This window comes from Diceros bicornis, chromosome 10, assembly GCF_020826845.1.
Source record: "Diceros bicornis minor isolate mBicDic1 chromosome 10, mDicBic1.mat.cur, whole genome shotgun sequence".
In the NCBI taxonomy this organism is placed as follows: Eukaryota; Metazoa; Chordata; class Mammalia; order Perissodactyla; family Rhinocerotidae; genus Diceros; species Diceros bicornis.
Genome location: NC_080749.1, coordinates 73798716 through 73821455, shown reverse-complemented (window position 1 = coordinate 73821455; position 22740 = coordinate 73798716). Strand labels below are relative to the sequence as shown.

Sequence of the window (22740 nt, the reverse complement as noted above, 5' to 3'; positions counted from 1 at the left end):
CCGCCGCAGCCCAGAGCGCACACGAGGAGCCGGGGCGCCCCACGCGCAGCCCGCCGCGCGCTGCGCTCCGGCTCGCCGCCGCCGCCTGCAGCAGCTGCGGGCACCCCACGCCCGAAGCCCCGAGGGACCCGGCCCCGACTCCCGGTACTTGTCTCCCTTCCCACCCCCACGCTGTCCCGGGACTCGCAGGCTCCGCCGCGCACGGGGCCGGTTCTGGGGGAGGGAATGTAAACAAATCGGGGTTTTATAGTTACCTCACACTCGAGTGCCGTGTGCATCTCCTCTCCGCTCGGTACCAAACCCCGGCTGCACCAAATCGTGTATTCACCAAAGCCGGCTGCGCTAACTGCGTCGCGGAGGCCCGCGCGTCAGACACCAGGCTACGCTAGCGGCGTACAAGGCCCACTCAGGTCCCTGCGCAGCCGCACCCCGTCCGCCTATGGGTGCTACGCTCTGGGCGTACACGCACCACCCAGTCATTCACTTCGGATAACGCAACTAGCGTAGGGGAGCTGCACCACTCGCGGATTTCACACGGACAGTCGGAGCAATAGGAAATTCGAATCTACGCAAACTGCGGAGCTCCGAGGCTCGGTGCTAGTTTTGTTCCAAGAAAGGGCGCCGCGGGGGAGTTGGGGCGGCTTCTAACGCATGCGTGGAGCGCCCTGTACCCATCGCCTTTCCTCCCGGCTTCGCTTGTCGGTTGCTGCGGCCCCGGGGAGGCGGATGAGTAATCGAAGCTCTAAGGCAAAATGCTTTAGCCAAAAGCTTTCAAATTGGTAAGTTAGAATGTTTATCTTATCTGTACATGAGTTACACATGTACATTAATGTAACCCCTCCCCTTTGTTTAAGTAACCGTCCACTCTCTTAGGGCAAAAAAGGAACTAATATTTATTTAGGGCTAAGCGCGAGGTCTTGGGCATAGTCGTTCCTCCCCTCCCCGGTTATTGTAAAGCAGACTTCCCGTGAGCCTTCCAAGCCTAAAAGAAAAAGTTGAGTCCAGAGAGCATGTCACGCGCTTAGAGGAATGCTTCAGGCTTTTGGCAACTTTCCAAGGATTGCCAGCACTTCCTACTGCTTAATTCATTGATTATTTCTTAACACCCAACGGCAAAAACTCCCTGTCCAGACAAGCAATTCCATGGACTCCTGCCTACGTCGTGCTCATTCTTGCTCCCGTTCTTTTGCTCCCACCATACCTGCCGCCTGAATTGTCTCCTCCCCTGTTATTACGTAATTCACAATCCATACTTTCTTGTAAATGGTGGCTCTGGACACCTTCCCTTTGCTCCATTGCTCTGTTTCCTGACACTTATTTAATCTCCATGGTGAGGCTTATCTGTATTGTCTGGTGGGCCTGTTTCTGTATCCAGCCAGAATCTACTTAATAGAGTGAGTTCTGGAGGTGCCTTATTGATGTCTAGCAGTGTGCATAAAACCATGAACAATAGTAATAGCAGACTTTACTGTGTCAGGTACTTCCTAAGTGCTTTACATATGTATTAATTTCATCCTGATAATACAGTGAGGTAGGTATTGTTATCCTACCCCAGGAAACTGAGGCACAAGTTAAGTAACTTGACTAAGATCACAGAACAGGTAGGGAGGAGAGCTGGGATCCAAACCCAGTTAGTATCACTCCATATTCCTGCTATTCTGCATATATAACTTCATGAAGGAAGGTTGCTTTGCTTTTGTTTTTGTTTTTGTTTTTTATCTCTGCAAGAACATCTTTTAGGTGCTTAATAAATGCCTACTGACTGCCAGGATACTAAGCTTCTCATATCCCTTTTTTTTGTTTGGATAAGCAAATCCATTGACCTCACTCCTGCTGGTTTCCATAGCTGCTATTAGGCAAAGGGAGAAGTCCAAAGGTGTAGAGAAAAGAGATAAAATCTGAGTCCTAGCTTCAAGTCTCACCATTGTCACTAACTGTGGGAGACAATGACCATGGTCCTCAGATTCAGGGATAAATTAAGAGAATTGGTCTAAATTTATTCTAAAGTCCTTAGGTTTCATAAAATCAGAACTAAAGTCCTTAGATTTCATAAAATCAATATAGTACGTCTTTTGGGTCCAAAGCTTAAAAAGCTTCCAAATACCCTGATATTTTAATGCTCATAATTATTTTATTGAACACATTATGACCAGCACCTTTAAAATATATGCAATACCTTTCTTCTAAATATCAATAAGATGTAACACATACATTCCTTATATTTTAGGGCACCCGCACCCACACTGCTTTTTAGTTTTGATCAAATATTGAAATACTTCCATACACATTGGTCAACAGTTGCATCTCAGAGTCAGATTCCCCCGTGATTCCCACCCCTATACCAGCCCATTCTCTCAGGATTCCCCAGACCTCCCACATTTCAGGAACTAAAGTGTTAATACCTGGCTAAGAAGGAAACCTGCAGGACCCAACTCATATCAAGGACTTCCATTCTAACTGGTTAGTGCCTATGCTTTACTAATTGTTTCATATTTTAAATATTATTCCCGCATAAAACTATAGGGTAAGCTACTTGAAAACAGACCATGTCTCCTACCACTTTTATATACTCACCCAAACATTCACATATGATCAAGTATATGCAGTGATGAGGGCAGGGCTTAGAGCAACATTACTAGGTAGGGCAAATGATTGAGCTGCAAACTAGTCTATTACTTGTCCTCTTGGGAAAAGGAAGCTAAGAAAATGACTTGCAGGCTTACTCAAAATTACCTGCTGAGTTAAACGGTGGAGAGTGCAGCAAAAATATCACTATAATGTATGTTTTATTTTTACCAGTTTTATATACAAGGAAGTTGTCAGGGTAAGGAATTTCTGATAGGTTAGACTCAGAACTTTCTGAAAGGGTCAGACTTTTTTTCTAGCCACCTCATTTGATTCATGAAGAAGCTCATCTGAACTATAAAAACAGTATAGATGATTTGCAATATCTGAGGGGAAAACAAGTATTGAATTATGTGTAAATGGTTTACCTTTCATTGGTTTTGCTTATTCACACTGCTTCAGTAACAGTTTTATTTCGCATATCTAAAACTTTAAGCATGACCAGTCTACCTTTGTGAGGCACGATATAATAAACCCAATGGCCTTTTTTGCCCGTCAGAGGATCAGAAAAGAACCAGCTACAATAAATAAAGGAAATAAGAACCACAGTTCATACCTTAGTCTTTGGTTGTGACTAAAGGAAGTCCATGTCATAAACTTGGTTTTCCCTCTAATAGAGGAGAAAATGTCATCATCCACAGCAAAGTTAAGAACCTTTAATTAAATTTATAAAGAATGTAACTGATTCTAAGAAATCAGACCTTTCAAACTCAGTTGTTCTTTCCATGAATCAAGGTTAGTAATAGCCAAAGATAGAGAAACCTCCTGAAATTCATGTTCCATTTAAACTTTGATTTTTACATGGCCAGAAAAGTTTGGTTCAGACAAGTTTATATTTAGAGGCAAGAGTACAAGGAAGACTAAATTATACTGATATATAGCCCTAAGGTGGAGGGTACCAAGTACGAGGAATAGGTGTTAAAGAATTGGGAAAAGAATATTCTAAACCTAGGCCTCAAAGTTGACAACTGCCTATTTACTTTTAGAGACTGTATTTCAGCCTGGAGATTGAGGCCCCACCTCCAGATCTGAAGCCAGAGAAATGTAAAAGGTACATTGCGTTCCTGTTCTTTGTGGCATTTAACATGTCAAGCCCATGGTCAGGATGGGAAGTGGGGCCTGTGGGGCAGTCTTTTTCTGATCCCTTGAGAAACTGTCTCCACCGTCTCATCTAAGCTGCTGTTCCTAAAATTAAGATAAATAGGCCTTGGGAGCTTGCATGGACGTTCTCCTTGGAGGATCACAGCTGCCCTTGCACCCCTTTCTAAAGAGCAGGACTCGTGTAACTGAGAAGGCCACCTTCTTCCACAGAGCCCACCACTTTGAGGAGAGTACACAAAGCCAGGGAGAGGTGAGTCCTACCCCAGAGTCCTACCCTGTTGAGAGACAAATTTGACTGATGTGACTGTTAAGTGAGATCATTCTGTTTTGGTAGGCTGATGCAATAAAATGAGTTGCAGGCTATCTGCAGAAAGAAAAATAGATTGGAGAAATGAAACCAAACAATTCAAGCAACTCTCCACCCATGGTGGAAAAATTAACTTCTGTGTGATTTGCCTAGATGATGCTAACATTAAACTAGCCAGATCCCTTAGTTTCAATTCATCATAATACAAACAAAAGGCCTTTAGCATTAGACAGCCCCACTGGAAGAAAGACAGTAAGGGAGAGGCTCTGATTTGCCATGGCAAGTCCTTTTGAAAATAAGAATGAAGTCTAGCCTAGAGGAAAGAGGAAGACCTACTCAGAAGAATGAACAAAAGCAAGAAGCTCAGAGCTGGAGCCAGGATGACAGGCAGACCACACATTTGCCCACATGATGGTGCCCGGAAGGCTTCTCACCCCAAACCTACTCTATTGTGCTCACCAATCCCTGGAGTTCCACATTTAGAACGTCGTTCCTAGGCCTTGAAACCAAGGAACTTTGACCCCTAGGGAAGTTACTGCCATTGTATTACTTATTTATATTGCTGTGAGAGTGTATTTTTTCAGGTCTTTTCTGAAGAGGAAGTTTTAAGTAGGGAGAAAACATGGTTATCTAGATTCCTAATGGTAGTGTGGTAGAAAGGACAGAAGGAAAACTAGATAAATTGCCAGCTTCTTAATCTTGCTTCTAGCCAGCCTTGTTCACTCACAGAATACTAAGATGAAGAAAAACAGTAGGCTTGGTAAGCAGCCACTTGTATCAACCATGGGGCCTAGATGCCAATAGGCAGCCATTTTGGGTCTTTTGGAACTCTGGAGGCACAGCAGAAATCAACTTTCCGAACTTTAACTCCTAGTCCAAAGGAATAAAAAAAAGTAACAAATATCCACATGAATATTGCAAATTTGAAGAGTATTTGTGGATGGTTACACTTCAATTTGAGGACCATTATCAACGTGGAAATGAATTTGCAATAAGTTACCATGTAAATAATTTTAAAAACAGGTTCGTTAGTTTAACTGGTTAAAATGAATAAGCTCATTTTTAAAATTCATTTTAAAATGTCATCATATGAGAGCAAATTTCAAATTTTGCCTAGGGTTTCCAAGATAATTAATAATGAGACCCATTACACAGCTGACATTTCGGAAAGCAATCAAGTATCTCCTAAAATCAAGACACACTTGGTTTATCTTAACAAATATTGCTTACCTTTATTTATTAAAAATTTGACAGTAAGAATGCTGCTAAATTCTAAATATTAGGGGAGGCAATAAATGAATTATCAAAACAAGAGTAGCTTGTAGAGATTTCTGAATTTTTCTTGCACTGTTTCTAAGTAAAGCTCAAATCATATTTTATTTTTACTAAAATAATTTACTAATATCTTTGCATTCTTTATAAAATCCCATAAACCACCTTTTCTCACCAGCACACATCTTTAGAGAAGTTTTAGAAACTTCCTGATGTTTTGTGAAGAATGATTCTGACACTGCCCAATAGTTAGCAACCTACTACACTTGATGATCTCACCTACAGTCTCCAATGATTTCTCTAAGCAGTTATGTTCACAGTCTTTCTACCCTAACCACATGAAGGTGTATGGTTTAAAATGTGCCAGGCACCATTTTAAATGCTTTAAATAGGATAAGTCATTTTATTCCCATGACAGCCCTGTAAGGTAGGTAGTATTATGCCCATTTCACAGATGAAGAAAACTGAGGTGGTTACGTAGCATGTGGCAGAGTCAGGATCCTGGTCCAGGCAGTCTGGCTCTGGAGGCTATGCTCTTAACCCTTATATTACCTTTCCTTTATGTCAAGACTATGCGCAGGTCCCGATTTTTGTGAAGATATCTATGTTACTTTCTCTGCAAAAGTTGGTAATTAAAAAAAAAAATTAATAGAACCATAAACTGGTGGCTTCCCAATCTGTAAATGTTGCAGGTCAATGGAAATTTTAAATAGAATAAAGAATAGAATAAAAACATTTCAAGATACTTATAATGTGAACATTTGCTCTTTTCTGGTTTATCTTTCAGCTTGACTAGCTTGAATCAATTCCAAAGAGATGTTTATTCTAGTCTCTTAAATTAGAATGTTAATTATCCAATCTGGTTACACATTTAGTTGAAAGCTTTCCTCTCTTTATGGTGATTTGATGTAGTTGTTCAAGTGTTTATATATACCAGTAAAGTTGTATTAAAAATTAGGCAGAATCAAGTGTATGTTAATGACGTCGTACATAGTCATGTAAATATGAGCTACTAATGTGCTAATCGATGAAGAACTGGTCAGGTGCAGACAAATGTATCCCAGCAGATTTAAAGTGAAATTCATTTAGGGAATTAAAGGTACACTTCAACATTAGATTTATGTGAATCTACATCCTCTGCCAAGTCTACCTTGGAAAAAAGAAACAAATGAAAGTATTAAGGGATGGAAATATCTTCGAGCAAAAGTTTGTGTTCCTTTACCTGCAAGCCACTATGTTAAGTAGCTGGGATATGAGTGTGAACAAATATGATTCTTGCCTCTAAGTAGCTTACAGTCCAGTTGGAGAGGTAGTTAAAGAGGCAATTACAGGGGCCGGCCCCGTGGCGTAGGGGTTAAGTGTGTGCGCTCTGCTGCTGGCGGCCTCGGTTTGGATCCCTGGCACGCACCGACGCACTGCTTGTCGGGCCATGCTGTGGTGGCGTCCCACATAAAGTGGAGCAAGATCGGCATGGATGTTAGCCCAGAGCCAGTCTTCCTCAGTAAAAAGAGGATTGGCATGGATGTTAGCTCAGGGCTGATCTTCCTTACAAGAAAAAAAAAGAGGCAATTACAGTACAGAGTGGCGAGTGCTATGTTAGAGATAGGTATGGGTTGCTATGACAGCAAAGGCCAAAAATGGCTTCCAAAAGGAAATGACATCCAAGGTCTGACTTGAAGAATGAGTAGGGGAGAGCCAGGTAAAGAGCAGGAGGCAGAGCAACTAAAGCAGAGGAATAAAGTGAGTGGAAGTGGGGTTCTCAGTTTGGGGAAGTAAAACACATAGTGTTGGTGTGTGTTTTGGGCATAGGGGATTGGGAGAGAGAGACAGGACGGGTAAGCAGAGCCTTTGTGTATCATATATAGAGTCTAAATGCTACCCTGAGGGCAGTAAGAGCTGCTGAAGGATTTTAAGCAGGCAAGTGGCATGATCACAGGAAATGGACAATAGGATTAGTTAGGTGGGCAGAACAATGGTATCCCCAAAGAAGTCCACATGCTAGTCTCTGGAACCAGAGAATATGTTAGTTTACCTGGCAAAGAGGAATTGAAATTGGGGATGGAATTTGGTTGCTAATGGGCTGACTCTGGGATGAGAGTATCCTGAATTAGCCAGGTGGGCTCAATTTAATCACAAGGGTCCCTAAAAGTGGAAGGAGACAGAAGAGGAGAGTCAGAGGGAGATGTGACTGTGGAAGAGTGATCAGAGAGATGCAATGTTGCTGGAGACAGAAAGCCACAAGTTAAAGAATGTGGGCGGCTTCTAGAAGCTGGAAAGGGCAAGGAAATGGGTCCCTCCCTAGAGCCTCCAGAAAGAATGCAGCCCTGCAGATACCTTGATTTTAGCCCAGTGAGACCTGTGTCAGACCTCTGACCTACAGAACTGTAAGATAATAAATTTTTACTGTTTTAAGCTGCCGAGTTTGAGGCAATGTGTTATAGCAGCAATAGAAAACTAATATGATTAGGAAGCTATTATAGCAATAATCCATGTGAGAAGTCATTGGAGATAAAGAGAAATTGTTGGATTTGAGAAGTGTCAAGGAGATAGGATCAAACTGGAACCTCAGCTTTACTTACTAGCTGTGGCCTTGAAAGCCCCTTCTTAACCTGATCATTCAGCTTTGTTTTAAATACCTATAGAATGGGCAATACTTTGCAGAGTTCTGTTTGTTTTAATTTCTATTTTTATCAAGGTAGTACATTAACATTAGCTTTAAAATTCAAATAGAAGTACATGCTACAACGTGAATGAATCTTGAAAACGTTATGCTAAGTGAAATAAGTCAGATAGAAACAAATATTTTATGATTCCACTGATATGAGACACCTTGAATAAGCAAGTTCATAGAGACAGAAATTACTACAACACAGGTTACCAGGGACTTGGAGGGTCGGAGTTTGAGGGAGAGAAAGAATGGGGAGTTAATGTTTAATGGGTCAGAGTTTCTATTTGGGATGAAGAAAAAATTTTGCAAATGGATATCGATGAGGGTTGCACAACATTGTGAATGTACTTAATGCCACTTAACAATACACTTAAAAATGGTTAAACGTAAATTTTATGTTATGTATATTTTACCGCAATAAAAGATACAATGATTAAATTTATTCAATTTTATTATATGATATCTCAGTAGCCAGAAAAAAAAAGTGAAAATTTTAAGTGGATTCAGTTTCATCTACTGATAAATACAAGTCAATAAAACTTCTTTGCTTGAGTATTATACCTTAAAAATGGCTAAAATGGTACATTTTGTTATGTATATTTAATCACATTAAAAAAAATTAAAATAGAATAAAATCAGCAGTCTGACTCTGGGTCTTCTTCCCCAAAACAAAATGCAATTATTCTAGCTTTTCCCCAAGGATTTGTATTTTAAAATGATATGCTTATCCTGCCATTTCATCAATCTTAGGTATCTGCTATTGAGTTTCAATGAGGAAGATCAGTCTTTAACTCTCTTAAATACGCATAATCATAATCTGAGAAATCGAGGAGTCTGCTCCTTACATAAATTTCCAAATATCCTCTTGTTTCTAGGCACACACTTTACCTCCTTTCTCAAGGGCCCAGGGCTTTCAATTCTCTAGTGTTTCTAGAGCGCTAGAGCACCAGTGGGCTTCCTTCTCTCCGCCATTCCCATTTCCAGGGACTAAGTTCCCAGAGGAAATAGTTGACCGTTCCATTTCCATCTTCCAAAAATGATTCGTTACTCTTGAATATTATCTTGTCTGTATTTATAGATGTATCTTGTTATTTCTTTTTTGTGAGAAAGATCAGCCCTGAGCTAACATCCATCCCAATCCTCCTCTTTTTGCTGAGGAAGACCGGCTCTTCCTCAGCAAAAACTAACCTCTATTGCCAATCCTCCTGCTTTTTTTTTTTTCCCCGCAAAGCCCCAGTAGATAGTTGTGTGTCATTGTTGCACATCCTTCTAGTTGCTGTATGTGGGACGCGGCCTCAGCATGGCCGGACAAGCGGTGCGTCGGTGCGCGCCTGGGATCCGAACCCGGGCCGCCAGTAGCGGAGCGCGCGCACTTAACCGCTAAGCCACGGGGCCGGCCCTATCTTGTTATTTCTTAATACCATTTTTGTGAGTTTTAGTGAAGGAGCAAAAATAAACACACGTTCCAGCTGCCATGGTTGACCAGAAGAACACCAGGATTGCTTTTAAGATTAAATGAACTGATACAAGTAATGAGATAATGTAGGCAAAATGCTTTGCAAAGTTCCTGACATCTAACAAGGTCTAATCAATAGTAACAAGGTTGCTGTCCCCGTCATCATCACCATCATCGTTTATCCGAGCAAAAAGTTGTTAGTATGGACTACAATGGAATTCCATCAAGTACTGCCTACAGACTATCACTGTTGATTTTCCAGCATTAATTACATTTGATCAGAAATTTGTTTTTCTTGGGGAAAAAAAGTAATTTTCATGGTGTGTTTATACAGTAGAATGTTCTGCAGATGAAAATGATAATCTAGATACCTGAAACTTTCTCATCCTTTAGGTTTTGCTTTCTCAAAGAAACCTCTCTTCCCCTACTCTAACTCCCCATGATTCTCTCTCATTGTATTCTGTCTCTTTCCTTTATGGCTCTCATCACAGTTTTAACTTCTCTCTCTCTCTCTCCCTGTGTGTGTGTCTTTATGTTTTGTCCCTAACAGACTCCTCAGGACAAGGGGCCATGGAAGTTGTAGTCACCAGCAAGGCCCACTCAAGGCCCAACATAGTGCCCTCAAGGGCTCTGTTTTGAATGAATGGAACACCAGGTATAACATAATATAGGACATATAATGAGATGCTGTGTTTGGAGAAATAAACACGTAGAAGTAGTTTGTAAACTACATTAATAGTAGTGGGATTTGGGGGGTTATCAGCATTTTGGAGCTTCTCTATTATAGTACTGTTACTACTACACTAATGAACATTTATGAAATCTTTACTGTGTGTCAGAACTTTCCTAAGTGTTTTACATACATTATCTTATTTAATCCTCACAATAACCCTATGTACTCTTATTACATCCATTTTACTGATAAGAAAACAGCAACAGAAAAGACATGTGACCTGCCCAGTTGGGGACACCAGCTAAAGTTCCAACACATGTCCAAGGTCAAAGCCCTTGATCTTAAAACACTAAGATATTTATCCTGTGTGTGCGTGCGCATATGTTTGCGATAGAGAAGAAAATGTACTTGCTAAATTCGAAAATTCTGTTTTTGCCAACAAAAATGTTCTTCTGATGCTATAAAGATAGCGGTGGCTGAATTATTAGAATGGCACTTCCAGCTTTATACACCTCCAAGACCAAATCCCCTCCATTCACACTTCCCCTGGCTCTTTGGAGGCACAGGTAAACTGAGGCTTCTACACCAGGTACACCAGGAGTACCAAAACCACGTGTCTCCAGTTCTATCTTGTATGTGGGCTGTGTCCCAGGAGACCCAGAACATGAAAGCCTTTTATCCTCTAAGGGCAGAAAGAGTCCACAACAAACATTATAAATATCTTTACATTGAATCGTATGTATGCATGTGTGACTATTACTCTTTTCTTCAACTCTGTATAATTCACATGAAAAAGAGTGGCTACTTTTGAGTATAGTTCTAGCATGAGTCTCTTCCTGTATGTTTCCCCGTTCTTCACAATTTATGTTAGGATACCTGATTTATTAGCCATGTTATAAATATAAATGGAATGTATCCTGACCCTTCCAGTTGATATTGATTGCAAAATAACCAAGCTCTTAAGCAGAGATAGTTTGTTTTCTTTTATAAACATTTTTGTTAAATTAGAACCCCACTTGGGGAATATTTGCATCTTTGCTATCATCAAAGAGAAATGTTATGAATCACTTGTATTGTCTTGTATGTCCCAATTTTCCTTTCATAACTGTATAGATAGAAGGGAGTAGGAAATGGAAATTAGGTATCAATAGAATTATCAAAATTTCCAATTACTCTGCTGTATGAAACCCCTGGAGAATTAGCCAGTCCATCCAAAGACTAGATCAAAGACTAGATCCTAGAGAATGGGTCCCTCAAATTAAATTCTAGATCCAATATATAATTATGTCCATTAGGACTTTTAATGAAGGTTGAAAGACAAGGTCAGAAAGCCTAGAAGTTGGGAAATCTGTGTGTGTGACACTAAAGTGGTTCAGAGGCCTAGAGTGCCTGTGTCAGACCAGGTGGTATTTTTGCTACTGAAATGAAGATCAGATTGGAAAATTATCATGATCACCTAGAAAATAATCTTTTTTGAATTATGTTCCTAATTAGTATCTGTCAAAATGTCTTGAGGTATTTCAAGTCTTCTTGTCTAAAAGCTACACCAAGAGCCAAGATATTAAATGATACTAAATAACACAATGCTACATGATAAAAATGTCTAATAATAATAATAATCATAACAAGCAGTTATAGCGTTTACTATATACAGGCACTGTTGTTCCACCCAAATCTTACATTATTATTGAAAGTCAACAGAGAAATATTAAATCTGCATAAAAGTATCCTCAAACCTACTCCCACTTTTTTTTTTTTTTTTTTGTGAGGAGATCAGCCCTGTGCTAACATCCGCCAATCCTCCTCTTTTTTTGCTGAGGAAGACGGCCCTGGGCTAACATCTGTGCCCATCTTCCTCCACTTTATATGGGACGCCGCCACAGCATGGCTTGCCAAGCAGTGCGTCGGTGCGCGCCTGGGATCCGAACCAGCGAACCCCGGGCCGCCGCAGCGGAGCGCGCGCACTTAACCGCTTGCGCCACCGGGCCGACCCCTACTCCCACTTTTTAAAGAAGTGCTATTCAAAAAAGACACTGCTTGGCCAAAAGTGCTTTAGTCAGTGACTTGAAATGCAGTCAGATTTTAATATTCCTGATAGGGATATAGGTAGGAGATTCAGGTAGATTCTAATAAATATGTGAACTCGCTTGAGATGTTAACAGGGAGCCATGTCTTTTCTCCCAAACTTTTACACTGCTCACAGGACCAGCTGCTTAGCATGTAGGTCCCAGTGCAAAATGAAAACATGGGATCCCTGACCAAAAGAATTAAGAATTACAAGACGGCAACAGCAGAGCAACAAACCAAGCACAGGCCCTTCTGAGCGTGGGGTCCTATGTGACTGCACAGGTTGCACTCCCGTGAAGCCCCCCGACTGGCCATTCATATTTTAGTGAATTATTGGAAAAAAACATTCTTCCCAAAGACAAAAAAAAAATCTTCAAAAGTAAATGTATTTATAAAAGGTGGTCAATAAATAAATCAAAGTCTTTATAGATTTTATATACTCTTTACAAGATGTAGCAAGTTAGCAGAGAAGATAACCTATTAGAGGTAAGGATCATGTGAAATTTGTGAAAAGTATGAGACAATCAGGAAATTTTTAATGCTGACTGGATATTTGATAGGAATTATTAATTTTTTAATGTGTGATAATAGTATTGTACTTTAAAAAAAGTCCTTATGTTTTAGAGATATATACTGAAGTATTTATGCATAAAATAAAATGTCTGAGATTTGCTTTAAAATAGTCCAGTGGGAGTGTATAGGTGATGCAAGATTATTCATATGTGAATTGTTGAAGGTGGGTAATAGTGATATGGGTGTTCATTTTACTATTTTCTCTACTTTTGTGTTTTAAAACTTCCATAATAACAGTAAAAAAATAAAGCATTGCAATAAATGCAAATTAGACAGATATACTACCTAGTATCTGTAATGTTCAAGGAATTAGACCAAATTATAGCACATAAATGAGTTTATAAATCGAGAGTTTTTAAATGTAATTTTGGAAATAAGGTTTCAGAAGTAGTTGGTAATTTTTTCCTCTATATTTTATCTAAGAACTTGAAATATAGAACAATAGCTTTGTAGCTGGCATAGATCTGAGATAACCAAAATGTATCAGTAGTGACATGAGCCAAGATAAAGCTGTCATTCCTTTGCCTGGCACTTGTTTTTTTTAAATAGTTAGATTGGTCATGTGTGGGGCAAACTGGGCATGCCTTGAAAGTGATGCACATGTGACTTTAAAATTATTTGGCTCCATTCCAAAACAGACCAACTCTCTTTGGAGGAAACAAAAAAATAACTAATTTGCATTTAACCCAATTGAATTTTTGACTATGTTTAGAAATGAAGCTCTAATGCTCCTATTTATATTTTATTTTATTTGAATTTGTTTGAATTTTACACTTTGTAGCATTCCACATTCATAGTGGAAGCAAAGCACATCTTTTAGATACTGCATTTGTGCAGTATTTAAACTAGTACTCAACACTGGTCAATAATAAGTTTGGTGACTAATAGTCAGTTTTAGATTAACCTGGTAATGGGAGTGGTGGTGAGGGGTAGAGAGGAGGTAACAGCTAATACAAAATGACTGTAACAGTGAAGTTCTCATAAGCTCTTCTTTATCAGAGATGGATGAACCGACCTGCGAACTAACCATCATTAAGGGATGGTAGAATCTTATCAGTTTAGGGCTGGGGAGGCGAGCCCCGCCAATGATACATGATTGGCCAGGAGAGGAAAGGTAAGGAGGAGACTGGGAAATTCAGCTTCAAGATTCCAGTTTCTTCTCCTTTTTTGTCTCCCTCATCTAACCCCAACCTACCATAGGTTGGCACTTCTTTCAAACCGTCAGTAAATAGCCACAGTTATTCTGCAAGGTGGCTTATCCATTCCAAAAATTAGAAGAGGTGATAGTATAACTGAACATCATCTGACTTATTTGAATGTGTAAGTACAATATTATCTAATAACTGTATTCTATGAAGCATAGACAGAGATTCCAGGGTTTTCCTGGGTTTACGGTATTGAATCAACCCACACAATAGAAACAAGGTTGGACAAATTCAGAAGAAGGGCATGCAGCTCTTAGTATTTCTATGCACTCTGCCTTCTCTTTCCTCCCTCTCATAGCCAAGATTCTTAAAAAGACTTCTTTAAACAACTCAATTGACCCAGTTTCTCAACTCACTTGCTGAAATTGGGTCCATCCCTACCAGGTCATCCAAATTGCTAGCAATGACCTTAATTACTAAATCCGATGGTCACTTTCAACTAGTATTCTGTTTGATTTCTCTGCTCCTTTTGAGGCAGTTAACCACTTCCTCCTTCAAGTGCTCGGGGAATTTGGATTTGGTGGTAGGTTAAGAAAACATGCCGAGGACATACAGCTTGAGAAGTGCCTTTTTCCCAGGCTAACTGCCCCACCAAATAAGGTTCCTGCTTAGCTATCCCACCTCCAGGCTTGGTCCCCTTTAGGTATAATAATCCGGCTCTCCCTCCTTTTAATAGCAAACGGCACTCTACTGATTTTTCGTTAACCTTTCTAGTGGCTCCTTTCCTGTCTTCAAGGGCTTTTGTTCTCTAAACTTCCGTACATGTAGGCAGTTTCTTCTGGGTCCTCTTATTTATCCTTCTACAACAGTGTTTGTCAAAGAGTGTTTTAAGGACAGCTTGCATCAATATCAGAGGCTCTAGGGGTTCTTGTTAAAAGTGCAGTTTTTAGCCCTCATCTAGTGAACCAGCATTTTGGGGATGAAGACCAAAAATCTGCATTTTAAATCACCTCCCAGGTAACTCATAAAAAAGTTCATGATTGAGAATTACTGTTCTACACACTCACCCTGGGTAGTTTTATCCAGTCCAGGGGCTTCAGTTTCTCTCTATACGTTGATGACATCTCTCTCTCTCTGTTGTCGTACGTGAACATTCCACTTGGTATCTCATAGGCAACTTTTATAATTTAAAATGTCCCAAACTGCACACACTGTCTCCCAATTCTGCCATTCTTCCTCTTTTTTCCCCTAGTTCTCAAAATGGTTCTACTGTACTCCCAGGAGGGGGGAAAAGCAGAAGTGAGATAGTCATTCTTGTCTCCTCTTTCACTTCACTCTCTCCTTATCTCTCTCAACTCCTGCTACTTATCACACCCAGATCCCTCCCCTGGTTAAACGTATTAATTAAACGTATTAGCCCACTTCTAATCTATTCTGCACAGTGAAAGTCAGAATATCACTAATTTGATCAGATTACTCCCATGCGTAAACTTTTCAAAGCCTCCCATTGACCTTGGTTAAACAATTTCAGCAACAAACAACATCCTGCCTAATCTGGTCCCATATTATCTCTGCAGATTTATCTCTCATTATTTCATTCTACAATGATACTGTCCAATATAGTAGCCACGAGCCACACATGGCTAGAGAGCGCTTGCGATGTGGCTAGTCAAAATTGAGCCGTACTATACGTGTAATTCACACATTGGATTTTTCAAACGTGGTACAAAAAAATGTAAACATGTCTAATAACTTTTCATATTGGTTACATGCTGAGATGATACGATTTTGAATATATTGAGCTAAATATTATTAAAATTCATTTTACTTGACTCTTTTTACTTTCTTAACGTGACTACTAAAAAATGTTTAATTACGTAGGTGATTTGCGTTATACTTCTACTGGACAATGCAGGTCTAGAACTCTATGACCCAGCCATACTGTAAGACCTGTTACTCCCTCAAATGTTGTGCTTTTCTCCTTGCTTGAAGTGCTTCCTCTCTTCTGCACATTTCTCCTTCCTCCTTCTGATCACCTCCTGCTTGTCCTTCAGGATTCAGTTTAGACATCACTATGAGGCGCTTCCCTGCCCCTTTCCCTTCGCAGACCAATTCTGGGTTAGCTCTGCCTCTTACACACTCACGAATATAGCACATAGCTTGCAGTGTACTGCACTTGTGATTTACTCATCTACCCCCAACCTATGTCTCCTATACTCAGCACTTGCTTGGTTGCAGGACTGTGACTTGTTCAATGTAGTATCTTCAGCATCTAGCACATTGCTTGGTACAGAGTAGCTATGGAGTAAATACTAGTGAAATGGCTGCTGGAAATGAGTGCCCTGGACCCGGTACATGAAACGTGGCTGATAATAGTATGTGTGGGAGGAGTTATGAATTAATTTTGTCTCTTCATCTTTAACCTGTCCACACCTATCAAACAACACCTCCAACCCTCTTGCTTCTTTTGCCTCCTGTAAAATTTTAGAACTTCCTCAGTTAATTCGAATGACGAAATGACCAGAGAACAAAATGATTGCAACCTTTGTCTTCTAAATATTTTTAAATTGCTTTACTGCTAGAAGATATTCACTGTGAGAAAAGTTACCTATTCGTTGGAAAACATTTTTATAGCATTTCTAAAGATCAAGTCTTTGCAGGAATTAAAATAAGACCTAAAATCAAGTCATTTTCTCTATAATCCTGCACTGCTGGCATTCACAGAGAAGTTTTGAGTACATCAGAAATTCTGGCACACTCACATTATAATTAACGTTTACCACGTTACTCTTGGTTAAAAGAAAAAATTAGTGTACACCAAATATAAAAGCAGTAAGAACAGGCAGTAACTATTTTCTCAGTCTCCTCAGATATAAATTTTAAGTGACATCCTCAGTGTTCATCCAATTTGATCATTCTGGGTTTTTTTTTTTCAATGCTTTGAGGATTTTCATGGCACAGCCAAGAGTTTTATCTATTTGTGTTTTTATGAGATTAAAATGTCTAAAGGACTTATAAAGACAAATAACAGGCCTCCCTTGAGGCACTACTTAACTGTTTTTACTGCTTTACTTCTACTTATTTACTTCTCAACACAGTGTTATGCCTATGTTCCCCACTCTGGTGAAATGGCTCACTCAAAAGTCGTTATCTGGGGCTGGCCCGGTGGCGTAGCAGTTAAGTTCGCACGCTCTGCTTTGGCGGCCGGGGTTTGGATCCCGGGCTCGGACCGATACACCGCTTGTCAGGCCATGCTGTGGCGGCATCCCATATAAAGTGGAGAAAGATGGGCATGGATGTTAGCCCAGGGCCGGTCTTCCTCAGCAAAAAGAGGAGGATTGGCATTGGATGTTAGCTCAGGGCTAATCTTCCTCAGAAAAAAAAAAGCCATTATTGAATGGTGATATGTGAAAGAGACACAGGAGCCCCTGAAAGTGCTCTCAATGGCCAAAACTGGAACACTTTGAGCAACAAAATTAATACAGTTTTGTATTACGACCCAAAGTATAAAATAAATATCCAGGAGTCCATACTGATATAAATAAATGATTAAATCAATTTAAAAATGGGGGAGAACAGACAAATATCCCATGCAGAGGAATTCCAAATAATTTATGTAGGTACTCCAGCTCCCCACCTTAAGTGTGGGCTACACATAGTGACTTCCTTTCAAAGAGTGCAGTATGGGAAGGGGAAAAAATGAGTAACTTTACAGTGGGGACACCTGCCAAACGGTAACTCAGCCAGGTGAACAAGGTCAATATCAACAGTGATAAATCATGTTGATAAATATATACCTTTGATGTAACGTGATTAAAATGGCACTTTACCTCTGTGGTCTTCCTCCCTAAAACCCGCAATCCTAGTCTAATCATGAGAAAAACATCAGGACCATTCTACAAAATAACTGACCCGTACTCTTCAAACTGTTAAGGTCAACAAAAACAAGGAAAATTTGAGAAACTGGCACAACCAAGAGGAACCTAAGAAGATATGACAACTAAATGTAATGTGATAACCTGGATGGGATTATGGAACAGAAAAAGGACATTAGGTTAAAACTAAGGAAATCTGAATAAACTATGGACTTTAGTTAATAGTGTATCAATATTGGTTCATTAATTGTAACGAATATATCAAAGCAAAGTAAGATGTTAATATGAGAAACTTGGTGTTGGGTATATAGAAACTCTGTACTATCTACAATTTTTCTGTATGTCTAAAACTGTTCTAAAAATAGTTTATTTTTTTTAAGTCATCATTGATTCCTTATTTGCCAAGTCTTATTTCCTTTTTACAATCTTCATCCTGCACTGTACAATAATCTTTTCCTTGTGAAAACTCTCTCTCCCTTTAGCCTCTTCAATAATACCTTCTCTGTGTTTTCTTCCTAATACTCTTTTCAAATTTCTAATACTGGATCATTCCTCTTCTTCTCATCCTTTAAGTGATATGTCCTAAGTTTCTACCTTTGACTGCTTTGTCATTATATTATCTCTCAGGGGGAAAGAAATCTCACCAATGCCTACAGCTTCAACTATGACCTTTATGTTGAACACTCCAAGATCTGAATTCTAAGCCCAATCTCTCTAATATAATTTTTATTTTTTTATTTTTTTATTTTTTTTCCCCAAAGCCCCAGTAGATAGTTGTATGTCATAGTTGCACATCCTTCTAGTTGCTGTATGTGGGACACGGCCTCAGCATGGCCGGAGAAGCGGTGCGTCGGTGCCCACCCGGGATCCGAACCCGGGCCGCCAGCAGCGGAGCGCACGCACTAAACCGCTAAGCCACAGGGCCGGCCCAAGCCCAGTCTCTCTTTTAAAGGTCAGACCATATTTCCAACTGCTGAGTGGACATATCTACCTAAAGACTTTCAGAGATATTGAACACAGTACATCCAAAGGAGAAACCCTCATTTTAAACCCTACTCTTGTGGTTTCTATTGTGTCGTCCATCATGGTTAAGAGCCTTATAATTTCCTCAGCCATCCAGTAGGATCCTTGCACATGCCCATGACTGTTTCCTCGACCATCATGATCCTCTCTATCTCATACAAATATTGTTTGATTCTGTTTCTACTGCTCCCTTTACCATCACTGCTTTACTTTTGCTGAATAATTACCAATCCATCAATCAAACAGCCTTGGCTGACCTGTGGAGCCTGGAGGTGAGCCCAGGTACAGCTGAAACCTTCAGTCCTGGTATAGACAGTGATATGGGATGTTATTGTTTTTGTGTTCCCTGGGAAAGAAAGAAGTATCCTCAGCTTGGAGCAAAAAATACCATTGTTTTTGGGGGCCAGGCCAGAGACTCAGGTTGATCCCCAATGGGCATGAAAGGCCGCTAACTGCCTCTGTCCACTTCCTATGTACAGCTTTTGAAGAAAGCTTTCCTCTATAATCTGGCAGTGCAGGAGTGCTGCAATATGAGATCCCTGTACCCGAGACCTGAAAACCCTTTGCCAACATTTCCCAAAGACAGGTCACAGTTTGCTGATTGCCACATGCTGCTGGAAAAATTCTCCTTCGGCTTAACTGTGGCAGATCATTGCTGTCTAATCAAGCCATTAACTACTCCCCTCCCCTCATTTCCCTGTTAATAGAATCTTGATTTTATTGAGACAACATAAAATCATGTACACAGGGGAGGCTGAAGCTAAGCCCCAAATGGTAAATTTTTGATTAGTCTAAACCAGGTAGTTCTCAAACTTTTCGGTTTCAGGATCCTTTTACACTCTTAAAACTATTGAAGACTGCAAAGTACATTTGTCTGTGTGAGTCATATCTATAAATATTTACCATTTTAGAAACTAAAAATTAAAAATTTAAATATATTTATTCCTTTAAAAATAAAAATAAGAAACTCCTTATATATTAATATAAATAATACTTTTATTGAAAAATAACTGTTTTTCAAAATAAGAAAAAAATTTTTGAGAAGTCTGCCTTAGTAGAAGATGTAGATTCTCATATCTACTTTGCATTCAATCTTTTGTTTTGGTTGAAATATATTAAGAAAATCCAGCCTCAATACAAATAAGTAGTTGAAAAAAGAAGTGTATCTTAATAGCCTCTTCAGATGATTGTGGATATTCTTTGATACTACACTAAAACTCAAAAAATGGTAGTTGCTCGAAGGTTAATTACCATGTGGAATCTGAAAACAGATCAATGAAATTTTATACTTAGTTACCCTTAAATCTTTTAGTGTATTTTGGTCTTTGAATGAGTCTAACATGCATTGCTTATTGAGAAAATACTGGTTCACTGAGTTACACAGATCTTTCAAAGGCTGACACATTTCATCATACCATATCAAAAAGCACTTTTGTTAATATCACCACCAATATCATCAGAAAAATATTTAAGTACTGGAAAGCTGTCAGGCTCTCAGTGGTGGATACAAGTTATCTGGCATTGTAATTTTCACCTGAAAGCTTGAATTTTATCATTTGCAACAAATACTGTCAGTTGTTTTCCTTGAAGTGACAGGCTCAATTTGTTCATTTTCAAGGAAACGTCTGCAAAATACCCAAGTCTCAATAACCATATTTTGTCAATCTTTCAAGTTAAGAAAAAAAAGTGTTCCATGAGAAAAGCGGCCATCTCAGCTCACAACTCAACCACACAATATGAGGCTGAGATAACAAAACCACTTCAACATGTGCCAGAAGACAATGCAGACAACAGACCTCATAGGAAGGCCTGGCAGGGAAGAACACAATGACTATTAGTACATTTTGGTGTCACAGCCTTTATTTGCACTAAAAAACTGGAAGTGTTACCCACCACTGCTGCTTTTGCACCATAAGTGGAGGGAAAATGCAAATAACATCTGAGCATTATTAGGAGAAATGATTTTAACCTTGTGAACTCCCTGAAGGAATCTCAGAGCTCCCATTTTCCATGAACCACTGCCAAGTGAAGCCAGTGCGATAGTCCGTTTCATTTTAGCAATTAGTTCTGGAATAAGTAAGTAACATAATTCTGGCCAGTAAGCCAAAGAGTCCTCTAGGAAAGATACATAGAAGATATGTAGAAGCAGAAATTTCTAACAAGATATGTAGACGCAGAAATTTCCCTTTTCTGCCCTCTGAACTTTGTCATCTACGTGGGAAACCTAGAAATAACCTGCCCAGGTAGAACAACAACATACTGAATTTGGGAAAGTAGAAAGATAGAAAACATCTGGGCAAAATGATGTCGTCGTTAAGTCGCTGAATTATTCAACTCTGGAAATGCCCTATCTCTAGAATCCTTGTTATGTGAGATGATAATTTTCCTTATTGTTTAAGTGGACTTTTAGACAGGTTTTCTGTTCCTTAAAGTTGAAAGCATCTTTACTCATATATAATCTTACACTTCCTGTCAATCCGTCACTATTCAAAAGACACTCAGATCCTGGTCACCTGAGTTTGATATATCCCAAACTCCCTGAAATAAGCAAGCAAAACAAAACTATTACCAGCCATTTAACAGTAGCTGGAAGGAGGCGTACCAAGTTGAACAACTAGAACAGGTAGATTATATGGAGGCAAATCTAATAAAAGAGATAATTTTAAATTTTAGTAAAAACATGACAAGCCTTAAAAGGATTAGAATATAACACCAAAAATTCAGGGACTAAAAAACATTATCCCTGAATTATAGAGTAATCAGTATCAGAAAGTAACCAGATGTTCAGAGGCAAAAACCCTTGGAATATATCCAAGTGTCAAGAAATACAAATCACAGATTATGTAGTAGACCAATAGGAAAGTATTCATTATTCTGTGTTAACACAACCAGTGTTCTACCACCAAAGTTGGAGACGTGGTCATGAGTAACAGATGTAACAAAATATGTGCATTTGTGAATTGTCAGGTTACAGTAAAGAGTTCTTTTCAAAATAAAATAGGCCTATCTTTTGATACTTGAATGTGGATTTGAAGATTTCTAATTCAATTTTTTTTAACCTTTGATTATCACATGGTGAGATTCAGAAGGGGAAATACTTTAAATCAAAGAAACAAACAGGTCTTGTAGGTAGAAAAAATTACTATTTTTTATTTTCTCCTGTCCACTTCCCCTGTGTGTCAGTGTAAAAGCAGAAATGGTCCACAGCTATTTGTGTCTTGCCAGATGAGAGTTCCTGCCTGTACAAGGGGAATCTAGTCCGTTGTATGAAGAATGGCTTTAGAAAAATAACATCTGTAAAAGTCAACATTCAACTGCTCTAATGTATAATAATTCTATAATTAAATGACATAAAAATATGTTTTAAGATCAAACATTAAATACCATTGAATTATTAACATTTTAATTCAGACTAGCTCTGGAATGAGGAGACATTACCGCATCAAGATCTATTATTTTAGTTTTCAGAATATAGAAGTGCTGTCTCTTTATCACCAGATGAAAAGACCACACTCTCAGGTAGAAATGGGTCTAAGTTGTAAGAGGATTGGATGAAACCATGATTCTTAATTCACATTAGCTGATGGAGTACTGCAATTGTTTAAAAGGAAGTAGATAGAATGAGAGCTGGGACCTTTCCTTGTATTTGACATTACCACTCAAATTCAACTTCACCAAAAAAGCTTTGATAAGAACAAACCATTGAACTTCTTTAGGCATAGCTTATCTCAAATCAAAAGCATGATGAAATTCCTCTTGTCTAACATCAAAACAAATATGGATAATACAGATCTCTAATATCTTTGGACAAAGAGCCTAAGCAATCAGGATCGTTACCCAAATTGAGAAGCACAGCCGTTGTGTGATGGAGCAGCTTCAGAACTGTGTTTTATAAAGGTAATTAGTGGTCTTATATATAGTAGTAATTGTGCATTTACTGAAGTTTTCCCTCCTG

General features: G+C 39.2%; 1 protein-coding gene and 1 long non-coding RNA gene across 7 annotated transcripts in view; one reads left to right on the top strand and one right to left on the bottom strand.

Moving 5' to 3' along the window:
- Positions 1–22740, bottom strand: part of SLC39A10 (solute carrier family 39 member 10) — a 118143-nt gene that overhangs the window by 58663 nt on the left and 36740 nt on the right. The window contains exon 1 of one of the 6 annotated variants that reach the window (XM_058549466.1): positions 255–519. The exons of the other annotated variants lie outside the window; for them this stretch is intronic. The gene's annotated coding sequence lies outside the window, so the exon portion shown is untranslated. Of the gene's footprint in view, positions 1–254; positions 520–22740 lie in introns of those variants that run through there. 6 annotated transcript variants of the gene reach the window in all.
- Positions 522–12439, top strand: LOC131410931 (uncharacterized). The gene is made up of 3 exons (XR_009221439.1): positions 522–779; positions 9980–10084; positions 12306–12439. It is a non-coding gene; the product is annotated as an uncharacterized LOC131410931 (long non-coding RNA).